The sequence below is a fragment of the Cervus canadensis genome, chromosome 18 (assembly GCF_019320065.1).
Source record: "Cervus canadensis isolate Bull #8, Minnesota chromosome 18, ASM1932006v1, whole genome shotgun sequence".
In the NCBI taxonomy this organism is placed as follows: Eukaryota; Metazoa; Chordata; class Mammalia; order Artiodactyla; family Cervidae; genus Cervus; species Cervus canadensis.
This window is the reverse complement of record NC_057403.1, coordinates 12,125,554-12,145,177: the sequence shown is the minus strand read 5'-3', so window position 1 is coordinate 12,145,177 and position 19,624 is coordinate 12,125,554. Positions and strand designations below refer to the sequence as shown.

The following is a 19,624-nucleotide window of genomic DNA, read 5'->3' as shown; positions in this document are numbered from 1 at the left end:
GAACCATGACACCATGCACCGCTGAAACACGGGAAAGTGAACTCACAGGTGAATGAAACCCTTATGAAACCACTAAACCGTGCTCCGCTGACACACGGGAAAGTGAACTCACAGGTGAAGGAAACCCTAATGAAACCACTAAACCGTCCCTTGCGGAAACACGGGAGAGTGAACTCACATGTGAATGAAACCCTAATGAAACCAAAAAACCGTGCACCGCTGAAACACGGGAGAGTGAACTCACTGTGGAATGAAACCCTATTGAAAGGACTAAACCGTGCATGGCCGCTGAAACACGGGAAAGTGAACTCACAGGTGAAGGAAACCCTAATGAAACCACTAAACCGTCCCTTGCGAAAACACGGGAGAGTGAACTCACATGTGAATGAAACCCTAATGAAACCACTAAACCGTGCTCCGCTGAAACACGGGAAAGTGAACTCACAGGTGAATGAAACCCTTATGAAACCACTAAACCGTGCTCCGCTGAAACACGGGAAAGTGAACTCACTGGAGAATGAAGCCCTAATGAAACCACTAAACAGATCTCTGCTGAAACACGGGAAAGTGAACTCACTGTTGAGTAAAACCCCAATGAATCAACGAAACCGTGCCCTACGAAACACGCGAAACAGAAGTCACAGGTGAAAGAAACCTTAATGAAACCACTAAACCGTTCTCACCGGAAACTCGGGAGAGTGAACTCACAGGTGAATGAAACCCTAATGAAACCAAAAAACCATGCACCGCTGAAACACAGGAAAGTGAACACACTGTTGAATGAAACCCTACAACAACCACTAAAACGGGCACGGCTGAAACATTGGAAAGTGAACTCACAGGTGAATGAAACACTAATGAAACTACTAAACCGTGTGCTGAAAACGGGAAAGTGAACTCACTGTGAATGAAACCCTAATGAAACCACTAAACAGTTCTCTACTGAAACATGGGAAAGTGAACTGACTGGTGAATGAAATCCTAAAGAAAGCAATAAACCGCGCACTCATCAACCATAGGAAAGTGAACTCACGGTTGAATGAAACCCCAATGAAACAATGAAACCGAGCCATGTGGAAACACGGGAAAGAGAACCCACAGGGAAAGAAACCCTAATAACCACTAAACCGTGCCCTGGGGAAACATGGGAGAGTGAACTCACATGTGAATGAAACCCTAATGAAACCAAAAACCGTGCACTGCTGAAACACGGGAAAGTGAACTCACAGGTGAAGGAAACACTAATGAAACCACTAAGGCGGGCTCCACAGAAACACGGGAAGCTGAACTCACTGTCGAATGAAACGCTAATGAAACCACTACACCGTGCTCTGTTGAAACACGGGAAAGTGAACTCACAGGTGAATGAAACCCTAATGAAACCACTAAACCGTGCTCCACGGAAACACGGGAAAGTGAACTCACTAGAGAATGAAACCCTAATGAAACCACTAAACCGTGCTCCGCTGAAACACGGGAAAGTGAACTCACAGGTGAATGAAACCCTAATGAAACCACTAAACCGTGCTCCGCTGAAACACGGGAAAGTGAACTCACAGGTGAATGAAACCCTTATGAAACCACTAAACCGTGTCCTGCAGAAACACGGGAGAGTGAACTCACATGTGAATGAAACCCTAATGAAACCAAAAAACCGTGCTCGCTGCAAAACACTGGAAGATGAACTCAAAGGTGAATGAAAACGCCTGAATGAAACCGAACTTATAACCGTGCTCCGCTTGAAACACGGGGAAAGTGAAATCACAGTAGTGAATGAAACCCTAATGAAACCACTAAAAACGTTGCTCCGCTGAAACACGGGAAAGTGAACTCACTGGAGAATGAAAGCCCTAATGGAAACCACTAAAAACAGATCTCGCTGAAACACCGGGAAAGTGAACTCACTGTTGAATAAAACCCCACCATGAATCAACGAAACCGTGCCCTACGAAAACGGGAAACAGAAGTCACAGGTGAAAAGAAACCTTAATGAAACCCACTAAACCGTTTCTCAGCGGAAACACGGCGGAGGATTGAACTCACAGCTGACATGAACCCTTAATGGGAAAACCACAAACACATTGCACGCTGAACCACAGGAAGGTGAACACAACTGTTGAATGAAACCACTACAACAACCCACTAAAACGGCACTACAAGGCTGAAACATTGAAAGTCTGAACTCACAGGTGAACTGAAACACCTAATGAAACCACTAAACCGTGCTCCACGGAAACACGGGAAAGTGAACTCACTAGAGAATGAAACCCTAATGAAACCACTAAACTGTGCTCTGCTGAAACACGGGAAAGTCAACTCACTGGTGAATGAAACCCTAATGAAACCAAAAAAACAGAGCACCGCTGAAACACGGGAAAGTGAACTCACAGGTGAAGGAAACCCTAATGAAACCACTAAACCGTCCCTTGCGGAAACACGGGAGAGTGAACTCACATGTGAATGAAACCCTAATGAAACCAAAAAACCGTGCACCGCTGAAACACGGGAGAGTGAACTCACTGTGGAATGAAACCCTAATGAAACCACTAAACCGTGCTCCGCTGAAACACGGGAAAGTGAACTCACAGGTGAATGAAACCCTTATGAAACCACTAAACCGTGCTCCGCTGAAACACGGGAAAGTGAACTCACTGGAGAATGAAGCCCTAATGAAACCACTAAACAGAGCTCTGCTGAAACACGGGAAAGTGAACTCACTGTTGAATAAAACCCCAATGAATCAACGAAACCGTGCCCTACGAAACACGGGAAACAGAAGTCACAGGTGAAAGAAACCTTAATGAAACCACTAAACCGTTCTCAGCGGAAACTCGGGAGAGTGAACTCACAGGTGAATGAAACCCTAATGAAACCAAAACACCATGTACAGGTGAAACACAGGAAAGTGAACACACTGTTGAATGAAACCCTACAACAACCACTAAAACGGGCACGGCTGAAACATTGGAAAGTGAACTCACAGGTGAAGGAAACACTAATGAAACCACTAAGGCGGGCTCCACAGAAACACGGGAAGCTGAACTCACTCTCGAATGAAACGCTAATGAAACCACTACACCGTGCTCTGTTGAAACACGGGAAAGTGAACTCACAGTTGAATGAAACCCTAATGAAACCACTAAACCGTGCTCCACGGAAACACGGGAAAGTGAACTCACTAGAGAATGAAACCCTAATGAAACCACTAAACCGATCTCTGCTGAAACACCGGAAAGGGAACTCTCTGTTGAAAAACACCCTTCTGAAAAAACGAAACAGTGCCCTGCGGAAACACGGGAAACAGAACTCACAGGTGTAAGAAACCTTAATGAAACCACTAAGCCGTGTCCTGCAGAAACACGGGAGAGTGAACTCACATGTGAATGAAACCCTAATGAAACCAAAAAACAGAGCACCGCTGAAACACGGGAAAGTGACCTCACTGTGGAATGAAACCCTACTGAAAGCACTAACCCGTGCACGGCTGAAACACGGGAAGGTGAACTCACAGGTGAAGGAAACACTAATGAAACCACTAAACCGTGCACCACTAAAACACACGAAAGGGAACTCACTGGTGAAAGAAACCCTAATGGAACCACGAAAACATGCACCGCTGAAACACGGGAAAGTGAACTAACAGGTGAATGAATCCCTAATGGAACCATGACACCATGCACCGCTGAAACACGGGAAAGTGAACTCACTGTGGAATGAAACCCTAATGAATCCACTGAACCACGCACCGCTGAAACACGGGAAAGTGACTCATTGGTGAATGAAAGCCTACAACAACCACTAAAACGTGCACGGCTGAAACACGGGAAAGTGAAATCACAGGTAAAGGAAACACTAACGAAACCACTAAACCGTGCTCTGCTGAATCACGGGAAAGTGAACTCACAGGTGAATGAAACCCTAATGAAACCACTAAGGCGTGCTCCACTGAAACACGGGAAGCTGAACTCACTGTGGAATGAAACGCTAATGAAACCACTAAAGTGTGCTCTGCTGAAACACGGGAAAGTCAACTGACTCGTGAATGAAACCCTAATGAAACCAAAAAACAGAGCACCGCTGAAACACGGGAAAGTGAACTCACAGGTGAAGGAAACCCTAATGAAACCACTAAACCGTGCTCTGCTGAAACACGGGAAAGTGAGCTCACAGGTGAAGGAAACACTAATGAAACCACTAAACTGTGCTCCGCTGAAACATGGGAAAGTGAACTCACTGTAGAATGAAACCCTAATGAAACCACTAAACCGTGGTCCACGGAAACACGGGAAAGTGAACTCACTAGAGAATGAAACCCTAATGAAACCACTAAGGCGTGCTCCACTGAAACACGGGAAGGTGAACTCACAGGTGAATGAAACCCTTATGAAACCACTAAACCGTGCTCCGCTGAAACACGGGAAAGTGAACTCACAGGTGAAGGAAACTCTAATGAAACCACTAAACCGTCCCTTGCGGAAACACGGGAGAGTGAACTCACTGTGGAATGAAACCCTAATGAAACCAAAAAACCGTGCACCGCTGAAACACAGGAGAGTGAACTCACTGTGGAATGAAACCCTATTGAAAGGACTAAACCGTGCATGGCTGAAACACGGGAAAGTGAACTCACAGGTGAAGGAAACACTAATGAAACCACTAAGGCGTGCTCTGCTAAAACACGGGAAAGTGAACTCACTGTGGAATGACACTCTAATGAAACCACTAAACCGCGCTCTGCTGAAACACGGGAAAGTGAACTCACAGGTGAATGAAACCCTAATGAAACCACTAAACCGTGCTCCGCTGAAACACGGGAAAGTGAACTCACAGGTGAATGAAACCCTTATGAAACCACTAAACCGTGCTCCGCTGAAACACGGGAAAGTGAACTCACTGGAGAATGAAGCCCTAATGAAACCAGTAAACAGATCTCTGCTGAAACACGGGAAAGTGAACTCACTGTTGAATAAAACTCCAATGAATCAACGAAACCGTGCCCTAAGAAACACGCGAAACAGAAGTCACAGGTGAAAGAAACCTTAATGAAACCACTAAACCGTTCTCAGCGGAAACTCGGGAGAGTGAACTCACAGGTGAATGAAACCCTAATGAAACCAAAACACCATGCACCGCTGAAACACAGGAAAGTGAACACACTGTTGAATGAAACCCTACAACAACCACTAAAACGGGCACGGCTGAAACATTGGAAAGTGAACTCACAGGTGAATGAAACACTAATGAAAGTACTAAACCGTGTCCGCTGAAAACGGGAAAGTGAACTCACTGTGAATGAAACCCTAATGAAACCACTAAACAGTTCTCTACTGAAACATGGGAAAGTGAAGTGATGGTGAATGAAATCCTAAAGAAAGCAATAAACCGTGCACTCATCAACCATAGGAAAGTGAACTCACGGTTGAATGAAACCCCAATGAAACAATGAAACCGAGCCCTGTGGAAACATGGGAAAGAGAACCCACAGGGAAAGAAACCCTAATAACCACTAAACCGTGCCCTGGGGAAACATGGGAGAGTGAACTCACATGTGAATGAAACCCTAATGAAACCAAAAACCGTGCACTGCTGAAACACGGGAAAGTGAACTCACAGGTGAAGGAAACACTAATGAAACCACTAAGGCGGGCTCCACAGAAACACGGGAAGCTGAACTCACTGTCGAATGAAACGCTAATGAAACCACTACACCGTGCTCTGTTGAAACACGGGAAAGTGAACTCACAGGTGAATGAAACCCTAATGAAACCACTAAACCGTGCTCCACGGAAACACGGGAAAGTGAACTCACTAGAGAATGAAACCCTAATGAAACCACTAAACTGTGCTCTGCTGAAACACGGGAAAGTCAACTCACTGGTGAATGAAACCCTAATGAAACCAAAAAACAGAGCACCGCTGAAACACGGGAAAGTGAACTCACAGGTGAAGGAAACCCTAATGAAACCACTAAACCGTCCCTTGCGAAAACACGGGAGAGTGAACTCACATGTGAATGAAACCCTAATGAAACCAAAAAACCGTGCACCGCTGAAACACGGGAAGGTGAACTCACAGGTGAATGAAACCCTTATGAAACCACTAAACCGTGCTCCGCTGAAACACGGGAAAGTGAACTCACAGGTGAATGAAACCCTTATGAAACCACTAAACCGTGCTCCGCTGAAACACGGGAAAGTGAACTCACTGGAGAATGAAGCCCTAATGAAACCACTAAACAGATCTCTGCTGAAACACGGGAAAGTGAACTCACTGTTGAATAAAACCCCAATGAATCAACGAAACCGTGCCCTACGAAACACGGGAAACAGAAGTCACAGGTGAAAGAAACCTTAATGAAACCACTAAACCGTTCTCAGCGGAAACTCGGGAGAGTGAACTCACAGGTGAATGAAACCCTAATGAAACCAAAACACCATGTACAGGTGAAACACAGGAAAGTGAACACACTGTTGAATGAAACCCTACAACAACCACTAAAACGGGCACGGCTGAAACATTGGAAAGTGAACTCACAGGTGAAGGAAACACTAATGAAACCACTAAGGCGGGCTCCACAGAAACACGGGAAGCTGAACTCACTGTCGAATGAAACGCTAATGAAACCACTACACCGTGCTCTGTTGAAACACGGGAAAGTAAACTCACAGGTGAATGAAACCCTAATGAAACCACTAAACCGTGCTCCACGGAACACGGGAAAGTGAACTCACTAGAGAATGAAACCCTAATGAAACCACTAAACCGATCTCTGCTGAAACACCGGAAAGGGAACTCTCTGTTGAAAAACACCCTTCTGAAAAAACGAAACAGTGCCCTGCGGAAACACGGGAAACAGAACTCACAGGTGTAAGAAACCTTAATGAAACCACTAAGCCGTGTCCTGCAGAAACAGGGGGGAGAGTGAATTCACATGTGAATGAAACCCTAATGAAACCACTAAACCGTGCACCGCTAAAACACACGAAAGGGAACTCACTGGTGAAAGAAACCCTAATGGAACCACGAAAACATGCACCGCTGAAACACGGGAAAGTGAACTAACTGGTGAATGAATCCCTAATGGAACCATGACACCATGCACCGCTGAAACACGGGAAAGTGAACTCACTGTGGAATGAAACCCTAATGAATCCACTGAACTGCGCACCGCAGAAACACGGGAAAGTGACTCATTGGTGAATGAAAGCCTACAACAACCACTAAAACGTGCACGGCTGAAACACGGGAAAGTGAAATCACAGGTAAAGGAAACACTAACGAAACCACTAAACCGTGCCGTGCGGAAACACGGGAAAGTGAACTCAATGTTCAATGAAACACTAATGGAACCACGGAACCGTGGTCTTTTGAAACACGGGAAAGTGAACTCACTGGGAAAAGAAACCCTAAAGAAACCACTAAACCGTGCTCCGCTGAAACACGGGAAAGTGAACTCCCTGGTGAATGAAACCCTAATGAAACCACTAAACAGGTCTCTACTGAAACACGGGAAAGTGAACTGACTGGTGAATGAAATCCTAAAGAAAGCAATAAACTGAGCACTGCTGAACCATAGGAAAGTGAACTCACTGTTGAATGAAGCCCCAATGAAACCACTAAAACGTGCACCGCTGAAACACGGGAAAGTGAACTCACTGGAGAATGAAACCGCAATGAAACCACTAAACCGATCTCCGCTGAAACACAGGAAAGTGAACTCACTGTTGAATGAAACCCTACAACAACCACTAAAACGGGCACGGCTGAAACACTGGAAAGTGAACTCACAGGTGAATGAAACACTAATGAAACTACTAAACCGTGTCCGCTGAAAACGGGAAAGTGAACTCACTGTGAATGAAACCCTAATGAAACCACTAAACAGTTCTCTACTGAAACATGGGAAAGTGAACTGACTGGTGAATGAAATCCTAAAGAAAGCAATAAACCGCGCACTCATCAACCATAGGAAAGTGAACTCACGGTTAAATGAAACCCCAATGAAACAATGAAACCGAGCCCTGTGGAAACACGGGAAAGAGAACCCACAGGGAAAGAAACCCTAATAACCACTAAACCGTGCCTAGGGAAACATGGGAGAGTGAACTCACATGTGAATGAAACCCTAATGAAACCAAAAAACCGTGCACTGCTGAAACACGGGAAAGTGAACTCACAGGTGAAGGAAACACTAATGAAACCACTAAGGCGGGCTCCACAGAAACACGGGAAGCTGAACTCACTGTCGAATGAAACGCTAATGAAACCACTACACCGTGCTCTGTTGAAACACGGGAAAGTGAACTCACAGGTGAATGAAACCCTAATGAAACCACTAAACCGTGCTCCACGGAAACACGGGAAAGTGAACTCACTAGAGAATGAAACCCTAATGAAACCACTAAACCGATCTCTGCTGAAACACCGGAAAGGGAACTCTCTGTTGAAAAACACCCTTCTGAAAAAACGAAACAGTGCCCTGCGGAAACACGGGAAACAGAACTCACAGGTGTAAGAAACCTTAATGAAACCACTAAGCCGTGTCCTGCAGAAACAGGGGGGAGAGTGAATTCACATGTGAATGAAACCCTAATGAAACCACTAAACCGTGCACCGCTAAAACACACGAAAGGGAACTCACTGGTGAAAGAAACCCTAATGGAACCACGAAAACATGCACCGCTGAAACACGGGAAAGTGAACTAACTGGTGAATGAATCCCTAATGGAACCATGACACCATGCACCGCTGAAACACGGGAAAGTGAACTCACTGTGGAATGAAACCCTAATGAATCCACTGAACTGCGCACCGCAGAAACACGGGAAAGTGACTCATTGGTGAATGAAAGCCTACAACAACCACTAAAACGTGCACGGCTGAAACACGGGAAAGTGAAATCACAGGTAAAGGAAACACTAACGAAACCACTAAACCGTGCCGTGCGGAAACACGGGAAAGTGAACTCAATGTTGAATGAAACACTAATGGAACCACGGAACCGTGGTCTTTTGAAACACGGGAAAGTGAACGCACCGGGAAAAGAAACCCTAAAGAAACCACTAAACCGTGATCCGCTGAAACACGGGAAAGTGAACTCCCTGGTGAATGAAACCCTAACGAAACCACTAAACAGGTCTCTACTGAAACACGGGAAAGTGAACTGACCGGTGAATGAAATCCTAAAGAAAGCAATAAACCGAGCACTGCTGAACTATAGGAAAGTGAACTCACTGTTGAATGAAGCCCCAATGAAACCACTAAAACGTGCACCGCTGAAACACGGGAAAGTGAACTCACTGGAGAATGAAACCCCAATGAAACCACTAAACCGATCTCCGCTGAAACACGGGAAAGTGAACTCACTGTTGAATGAAACCCCAATGAAACAATGAAACCGTGCCCTGCGGAAACACGGGAAAGAGAACCCACAGGTGAAAGAAACCCTAATGAAACCACTAAACCGTGCCCTGCGGAAACACGGCAGCGTGAACTCACATGTGAATGAAACACTACTGAAACCAAAAAACCGTGCACCGCTGAAACACGGGAGAGTGAACTCACTGTGGAATGAAACCCTAATGTAACCACTAAACCGTGCTCTGTTGAAACACGGGAAAGTGAACTCACAGGTGAATGAAACCCTAATGAAACCACTAAGGCGTGCTCCACTGAAACACGGGAAGCTGAACTCACTGTGGAATGAAACGCTAATGAAACCACTAAACTGTGCTCTGCTGAAACACGGGAAAGTCAACTCACTGGTGAATGAAACCCTAATGAAACCAAAAAACAGAGCACCGCTGAAACACGGGAAAGTGAACTCACAGGTGAAGGAAACCCTAATGAAACCACTAAACCGTCCCTTGCGGAAACACGGGAGAGTGAACTCACATGTGAATGAAAACCTAATGAAACCAAAAAACCGTGCACCGCTGAAACACGGGAGAGTGAACTCACTGTGGAATGAAACCCTATTGAAAGGACTAAACCGTGCATGGCTGAAACACGGGAAAGTGAACTCACAGGTGAAGGAAACACTAATGAAACCACTAAACCGTGCTCTGCTGAAACACGGGAAAGTGAACTCACAGGTGAATGAAACCCTTATGAAACCACTAAACCGTGCTCCGCTGAAACACGGGAAAGTGAACTCACTGGAGAATGAAGCCCTAATGAAACCACTAAACAGATCTCTGCTGAAACACGGGAAAGTGAACTCACTATTGAATAAAACCCCAATGAATCAACGAAACCGTGCCCTACGAAACACGGGAAACAGAAATCACAGGTGAAAGAAACCTAAATGAAACCACTAAACCGTTCTCAGCGGAAACACGGGAGAGTGAACTCACAGGTGAATGAAACCCTAATGAAACCAAAACACCATGCACCGCTGAAACACAGGAAAGTGAACACACTGTTGAATGAAACCCTACAACAACCACTAAAACGGGCACGGCTGAAACATTGGAAAGTGAACTCACAGGTAAATGAAACACTAATGAAACTACTAAACCGTGTCCGCTGAAAACGGGAAAGTGAACTCACTGTGAATGAAACCCTAATGAAACCACTAAACAGTTCTCACCTGAAACATGGGAAAGTGAACTGACTGGTGAATGAAATCCTAAAGAAAGAAAAAAACCGCGCACTCATCAACCATAGGAAAGTGAACTCACGGTTGAATGAAACCCCAATGAAACAATGAAACCGAGCCCTGTGGAAACACGGGAAAGAGAACCCACAGGGAAAGAAACCCTAATAACCACTAAACCGTGCCCTGGGGAAACATGGGAGAGTGAACTCACATGCGAATGAAACCCTAATGAAACCAAAAAACAGAGCACCGCTGAAACACGGGAAAGTGAACTCACAGGTGAAGGAAACCCTAATGAAACCACTAAGCGCCGGCTCCACAGAAACACTGGAACTGAACTTCACGTCGAGAAACCCTAATGAAAGCACAACCGTGCACCCTTGAAACATGGGAAAGTGAACTCACAGGTGAATGAATCCCTAATGGAACCATGACACCATGCACCGCTGAAACACGGGAAAGTGAACTCACAGGTGAATGAAATCCTAATGAAACCAAAAAACAGAGCACCGCTGAAACACGGGAAAGTGAACTCACAGGTGAAGGAAACCCTAATGAAACCACTAAACCGTCCCTTGCGGAAACACGGGAGAGTGAACTCACATGTGAATGAAACCCTAATGAAACCAAAAAACCGTGCACCGCTGAAACACGGGAGAGTGAACTCACTGTGGAATGAAACCCTATTGAAAGGACTAAACCGTGCATGGCTGAAACACGGGAAAGTGAATTCACAGGTGAAGGAAACACAAATGAAACCACTAAGGCGTGCTCTGCTAAAACACGGGAAAGTGAACTCACTGTGGAATGAAACTCTAATGAAACCACTACACCGTGCTCTGCTGAAACACGGGAAAGTGAACTCACAGGTGAATGAAACCCTAGTGAAACCACTAAACCGTGCTCCGCTGAAACACGGGAAAGTGAACTCACTGGAGAATGAAGCCCTAATGAAACCACTAAACAGATCTCTGCTGAAACACGGGAAAGTGAACTCACTGTTGAATAAAACCCCAATGAATCAACGAAACCGTGCCCTACGAAACACGGGAAACAGAAGTCACAGGTGAAAGAAACCTTAATGAAACCACTAAACCGATCTCAGCGGAAACAGGGGAGAATGAACTCACAGGTGAATGAAACCCTAATGAAACCAAAAAACCATGCACCGCTGAAACACAGGAAAGTGAACACACTGTTGAATGAAATCCTACAACAACCACTAAAACGGGCACGGCTGAAACATTGGAAAGTGAACTCACAGGTGAATGAAACACTAATGAAACTACTAAACCGTGTCCGCTGAAAACGGGAAAGTGAACTCACTGTGAATGAAACCCTAATGAAACCACTAAACAGTTCTCTACTGAAACATGGGAAAGTGAACTGACTGGTGAATGAAATACTAAAGAAAGCAATAAACCGTGCACTCATCAACCATAGGAAAGTGAACTCACGGTTGAATGAAACCCCAATGAAATAATGAAACCGAGCCCTGCGGAAACAGGGGAAAGAGAACCCACAGGGAAAGAAACCCTAATAACCACTAATCCGTGCCCTGGGGAAAAATGGGAGAGTGAACTCACATGTGAATGAAACCCTAATGAAACCACTAAACCGTGCTCCACGGAAACACGGGAAAGTGAACTCACTAGAGAATGAAAGCCTAATGAAACCACTAAACCGATCTATGCTGAAACACCGGAAAGTGAACTCTCTGTTGAAAAACACCCTTATGCAAAAACGAAACAGTGCCCTGCGGAAACACGGGAAACAGAACTCACAGGTGAAAGAAACCTTAATGAAACCACTAAACCGTGTCCTGCAGAAACACGGGAGAGTGAACTCACATGTGATGAAACCCTAATGAAACCAAAAAACAGAGCACCGCTGAAACACGGGAAAGTGACCTCACTGTGGAATGAAATCCTACTGAAAGCACTAACCCGTGCACGGCTGAAACACGGGAAAGTGAACTCACAGGTGAAGGAAACACTAATGAAACCACTAAAGCGAGCTCCGCGGAAACACGGGAAAGTGCACTCACTGTGGAATGAAACCCTAATGAATCCACTGAACCGCGCTCCGCTGAAACACGGGAAAGTGAACTTACTGGTGAATGAAATCCTAAAGAATCCAATAAACCGAGCACTGCTGAACCATAGGAAAGTGAACTCACTGTTGAATGAAGCCCCAATGAAACCACTAAAACCTGTACCGCTGAAACACGGGAAAGTGAACTCACTGTGAATGAAACCCTAATGAAACCACTAAACCGTGCTCTGCTGAAACACACGAAAGGGAACTCACTGGTGAAAGAAACCCTAATGGAACCACGAAAACATGCAGCGCTGAAACAAAGGAAAGTGAACTCACAGGTGAAGGAAAGACTAATGAAACCACTAAGGCGGGCTCCACAGAAACACGGGAAGCTGAATTCACTGTCGAATGAAACGCTAATGAAACCACTACACCGTGCTCTGTTGAAACACGGGAAAGTGAACTCACTAGAGAATGAAACCCTAATGAAACCACTAAACCGATCTCTGCTGAAACACCGGAAAGTGAACTCTCTGTTGAAAAACGCCCTTATGAAAAAACGAAACAGTGCCCTGCGGAAACACGGGAAACAGAACTCACAGGTGTAAGAAACCTTAATGAAACCGCTAAACCGTGTCCTGCAGAAACACGGGAGAGTGAACTCACATGTGAATGAAACCCTAATGAAACCAAAAAACAGAGCACCGCTGAAACACGGGAGAGTGAACTCACTGTGGAATGAAACCCTATTGAAAGGACTATACCGTGTATGGCTGAAACACAGAAAGTGTACTCACAGTGGATTGCAACCCTAATGAATCCACTGAACCGCTCACCGCTGAAACCTGGGAAAGTGAACTCACTGTTGAATGAAACCCTTATGAAACCACTAAACTGTGCTCCGCTGAAACACGGGAAAGTGAACTCAGTGTCGAATGAAACGCTAATGAAACCACTAAACCGTCCTCTGCTGAAACACGGGAAAGTGAACTCACTGTGGAATGAAATCCTAAAGAAACCAGTAAATCGAGCAATGTTGAACCATAGGAAAGTGAACTCACTGTTGAATGAAGCCCCAATGAAACCACTAAAACCTGCACCGCTGAAACATGGGAAAGTGAACTCACTGTGGAATAAACCCTAATGAAACCAGTCAACCGTGCTGTGCTGAAACACGGGAAAGTGAACTCACCGGTGAATGAAACCCTAATGAAACCACTAAACCGTGCACCGCTGAATTACGGAAATGTGAACTCAAAGTGGAATGAAACCCTAATGAATCCACTGAACCATGCACCGCTGAAACACGGGAAAGTGAACTCACTGGTGAATGAAACCCTACAACAATCACTAAAACGTGCACGGCTGAAACACGGGAAAGTGAACTCACAGGTGAAGGAAACCCTAATGAAACTACTAAACCTTGCTCCGCTGAAACACGGGAAAGTGAACTCACTATGGAATGAAACCCTAATGAAACCACTAAACCAAGCTCCGCTGAAACACGGGATAGTGAACTCACTGGAGAATGAAACCCTAATAAAACTACTAAACCGTGCTCCGCTGAAACACGGGAAAGTGAACTCACAGGTGAATGAAACGCTAATGAAACAACTAAACCGTGCTCCGCTGAAACACGGGAAAGTGAACTCACTGTGGAATGAAACCCTAATGAAACCACTAAACCAAGCTCCGCTGAAACACGGGATAGTGAACTCACTGGAGAATGAAACCCTAATAAAACTACTAAACCGTGCTCCGCTGAAACACGGGAAAGTGAACTCACAGGTGAATGAAACGCTAATGAAACAACTAAACCGTGCTCCGCTGAAACACGGGAAAGTGAACTCACTGTGGAATGAAACCCTAATGAAACCACTAAACCGTGCTCCGCTGAAACACGGGAAAGTGAACTCACTGTTGAAAGAAACCCTTATGAAAAAACAAAACCGTGCCCTGCGGAAACACGGGAAACAGAACTCACAGGGGAAAGAAACCTTAATGAAACCACTAAACCGTGCTCTGCTGAAACACAGGAAAGTGAACTCAGTGTGGAATGAAACCCTAATGAAACCACGAAACCGTGCTCCGCTGAAACAGGGAAAGCGAACTCACAGGTGAATGAAACCCTAATGAAACCACTAAACTGTGATCCGCTGAAACACGGGAAAGTGAACTCACTGTGGAATGAAACCCTAATGAAACCACTGAACCGTGCTCTGCTGAAACACGGGAAAGTGAACTCACTGTTGACTGAAACCCTTATGAAACCTCTAAACCGTGCTCTCCTGAAACACGGGAAAGTGAACTCACAGGTGAGTGAAACCCTAATGAAACCACTAAACAGTCCTCTGCTGAAACACGGGAAAGTGAACTCACTTGTGAATGAAATCCTAAAGAAACCACTAAACCGTGCATGGCTGAAACATGGGAAAGGGAACTCACTGGTGAAAGAAACCCTAGTGGAACCACGAAAACGTGCACCACTGAAACACGGGAAAGTGAACTCACAGGTGAATGAAACACTACAACAACCACTAAAACATGCACGGCTAAAACACGGGAAAGTGCACTCACTGCAGAATGAAACCCTTATGAAACCACTAAACTGATCTCCGCTGAAACACGGGAAAGTGAACTCACAGGTGAATGAAACACTACAACAACCACTAAAACATGCACGGCTGAAACACGGGAAAGTGCACTCACTGCAGAATGAAACCCTTATGAAACCACTAAACTGATCTCCGCTGAAACACGGGAAAGTGAACTCACTGTTGAATGAAACCCCAATGAAACAATGAAACCGTGCCCTGCGGAAACACGGGAAAGAGAACCCACAGGTGAAAGAAACCCTAATGAAACCACTAAACCGTGCCCTGCGGAAACACGGCAGCGTGAACTCACATGTGAATGAAACACTACTGAAACCAAAAAACCGTGCACCGCTGAAACACGGGAGAGTGAACTCACTGTGGAATGAAACCCTAATGAAACCACTAAACCGTGGTCCACTGAAACTCGGAAAGTGAACTCACAGGTGAAAGAAACCCTATGAAACCACTAAACCGTCCTCTGCTGAAACACGGGAAAGTTAACTCAATGGTGAATGAAACTCTAATGGAACCATGAAACCATGCACCGCTAAAATATGGGAAAGTGAACTCACTGGTGAATGACATCCTAAAGAAACCACAAAACTGTGCACCGGTGAAACCAGGGAAATGAACTCACTGGAGAATGAAACCTTCAGGACACCACTAAACCGTGCACCGCTGAATCACGGGAAAGTGAACTCACTGTGGAATGAAACCCTAATGAATCCACTAACCGTGCTCCGCTGAAACATGGGAAAGTGAACTCCCTGTTGAATGAAACCCTAATGAAACCACTAAATCGTACACCGCTGAATGACGGGAAAGTGAACTCACTGGTGAATGAAACGCTAAAGAAACCACCAAACTGTGCACTGCTGAGATACGGAAAGTCAACTCACTGGTGAATGAAACCCTAATGAAATCACTAAACCGTGAACCCCTGAACCATGGGAAAGTGAACTCACTGGTGAATGAAACCCTAATGAAATCACTAAACCGTGCACCGCTGAACCACGGGAAAGTGAACTCACTGGGGAATGAAACCCTAATAGAACCACTAAAACGTGCACCGCTGAAACACGGGAAAGTGAACTCACTGGGGAATGAAACCTTAATACAACCTCTAAACCGTGCACCGCTGAAACACGGGACAGTAACTCACTGGTGAATGAAACCCTAATACAACCACTGAGCCGTGCACCGCTGAACCACGGGAAAGTGACCTCACTGGTGAATGAAACCCTAATGAAACCACTAAACCGTGCACCTTAAAACACAGGAAAGTGAACTCAATGGTGAATGAAACCTTAATGAAACCACGAAACCATGCAGCTCTGAAACTCGTGAAAGTGCAGTCCAGGGTATGCACATTGACTCCATACCAGATTCCTACAGGCAACTAGATCATACATGCGGCAACTTAAAGATTCTGCTTGCTGTAACTAAAAAAAAAAAAAGCAAAGATGTTGCATTCTGTAACTGAGGATCCCAAATGCTGCAGTGACGATCAAAGAGCGTGTGTGCTGCCACTAAGATTCAGCGCAGCCAAATATTATGAAGAAATATTAATCTAGAACAATGTACTGATGAGACTCTCTACAGGGCAGGAACAGAGATGCAGATGTAGAGTACAACTCTGTGGACATGGCGGGGCTGTGGGGGTGGGATGGATTAAGAGAGCAGCACTGATACAGGTACTCTACCACGTGTAAATTGGCTAGTTAGTGGGGAGCTGGTGCAGAGCACAGGGGGTTCAGCTCAGTGCTCTGTGATGACCTCGAGGGGTCAGCGGGAGGCTCAAGATGGTGGGGATGTAACTTTCTAGAGCAAGGTCTCCACGCTTGGTAGAGTCAGGCAGATCAAAGAGCAGATTGTGAGAAGTGGCCAGTGTTGGTTACAGGCCAGGTAATAACAGGAAAGCTCAAGACCAAGGGATTCCAGGGTACAGTAAAGGCTAGGTTAGACCGGCATTTGAAAGATTTTTTTGAGTGCATGTCAGTGTCCTTGTGCTACAAAGTAACCTAAAAATAGTAAGGGAATAAAGAATCAAGAGAAAAATGAAAGTAAAGGATAAAATTGTGTTCCTTTTTTTTATTTATTCCTTTTTTCTTTCATCCAACCATTGCACAAACGCTTGCTGAATGCAAATCCATGTCAGGGCATGGGGCAAGAAGGCAGGTGTCGGGTCTGTAAGATTAGGTTCCTTCTCCTAGAGAGTCTGCAATAACAAGAACAGTGAGAACTCGGCTCACACTGTCTACTGGGGACTGTTCTGAGTGCCTGTCCGCACACTCACTCACTCAGCACTGTTGGCCCTCTGATGTCGGAGCAGTCACCACACCTCATTTCACTGCGGAAGATGCTGAGCTGCAGAGAAGTTCAGTGAGGTGTCAAGGTCACACAGCTCATTGCCAGCAGAGCCGGGACTGAACTTAGTGGGTCTGGCTCCAGAGTCTGTACCTTAACCACAGTGCTACATGAACAAAGAAGTTTCTGAAATGGGTTGTAAGTAGGATGATTACATATTCCAAGCAGTCTGGGATAGACCCACTTTATGCTGGCTGTCCCAGTGGAAGTATTCATTGTATCAACAGAAGGACTTCCCTGGCGGCTCAGTGGGTAAGAATCCACCTGCCAATGCAGGGGACACAGGTTCAGTACTTGGTCCATGAATATTAACCTGCCGCAGGGCAGCTGAATCTGTGAGCCACAGCTGCTGAGCCCACGTGCGGCAACTCCTGAAGCCGGTGCGCCTCGAGCCTGTGCGCCACAGGAGAAGCCTGTGCACTACAGGGAAGAGCAGCCTGTGCTCGCTGCAACTAGATAAAGCCTCACAAAGCAACAAAGACCCGGTGCAATAGAAAATACATATACAAATAAGTAACTAGAAAAACTACAAGGTCTGAAGGATAGATTATATAGTCACCCTAATGTAAGAGAGGCTAAACCACTGCAGGCCTCTTCTTCCAACAATTAATTGTTGGCTCATGTGCTATATAGAGACAAAGAACTGTAAGGTGTTTATGGAGAATAAATGAAATGGCTCTCTCTAGCTACGATACACAGCCTCGAGACCTGAAACACTTACTGCACCCCCGCTGTGCGGCACCAATGGTAGGGCGGTCATCACAGCCCAAGCAGCAGGCCAAGCACAGAAGGTCCGCGTCTCCTGTAAAATTAGCTGTTGTGGTTTAGTCACTCAGTTGTGTTAGGCTCTTTGTGACCCCATGGACTGTACCCGCCAGGCTCCTCTGTCCATGGGATTCTGCAGGCACGACTACTGAAGTGGGTTGCCATTTCCTTCTGCAGGGGATCTTCCCCACCCAGGGATGGAACCCTTGTCTCCTGCATTGCAGGTGGATTCTTTACCACTGAGCATTCATTAGGAGGCCTGAAAACCTGGCAGCCCTGTACAATCAGAAATGGTGTTTCCGTCCATTTTATCTCATTTGATTAATTGGAACAGAGTCTGCTGATGGCTGGAGCCCAGCAGTCAGGTAAAAATCACTTTACATCAACCTGTTTGCTGCCACCAGCCAGCCAAAACCCTTGATTCCTCTCTGGCCCTTTATTAATGGAGAGGGCCTTGCGATGTAATTTGTCATTCTGGAGAGACTGCTTTTATAAAAACAGTGAGTGCTGACATTATATCTAATTACCTCTAACATACCCCCGAACAAGTACAGGTCTTATCTCAGACTATAAACTTGCAGGAAGGAGTGAATATACCTGAAATCCTTTTGCTAAATCACTTAGCACGAACCAAAAATTGTGCAAGCAGTTATATTGCAATAAATATATGTAAATAAAAGTCATATTGGGGAGAGAGATGATGCAGAGAGTCAGCTGTCTGGGAAAAGATCTTAAAAAAGGGAAAGTAAAAGCACTTTTTAAAAATGCCACATAAACACTGAAGACTTTTCTTCTTAGTTCACTGACAAGACAAGGATGCCTGGGAAGTTCCAGCCAGAGCGAGGAGACATAGAAATAAAATCCATCCAAGTAAGAAAGGAAGAGATAAAACTTACTTGCAGATGATATGATCTCATATATGGAAAACCCTACACAATCCATAAGAAGGGTATGAGGGCTAATATATCAAGTCACCAAAACTGCAGAATATAGGATCAACGCACAAAAATCAGCTGTATTTCCATACACTAGGAATGAACAGTCTGAAAAGGAACTATGAAAATAATTCCATGAAATACAGCACTGAAAGAATAAATTATTTGGGAATAAAATTACCTAAAAAGGTGCTAGACTGTACACTGAAAAGTACCAGTGTTGATTAATAAGAGTAAGAAGACCTAGATAACTGGAAAGACATCTGTGCTCATGGACAGAAACAAGAATCACTAAACCAGCCAGAGAAGCACGGCCCCCA

General features: G+C 45.3%; 1 protein-coding gene across 4 annotated transcripts in view; it reads right to left on the bottom strand.

The window, feature by feature from the left end:
• Positions 1-19,624, bottom strand: part of LOC122420022 (zinc finger protein 28 homolog) — a 47,718-nt gene that overhangs the window by 19,017 nt on the left and 9,077 nt on the right. The gene's annotated exons all lie outside the window — the stretch shown is intronic.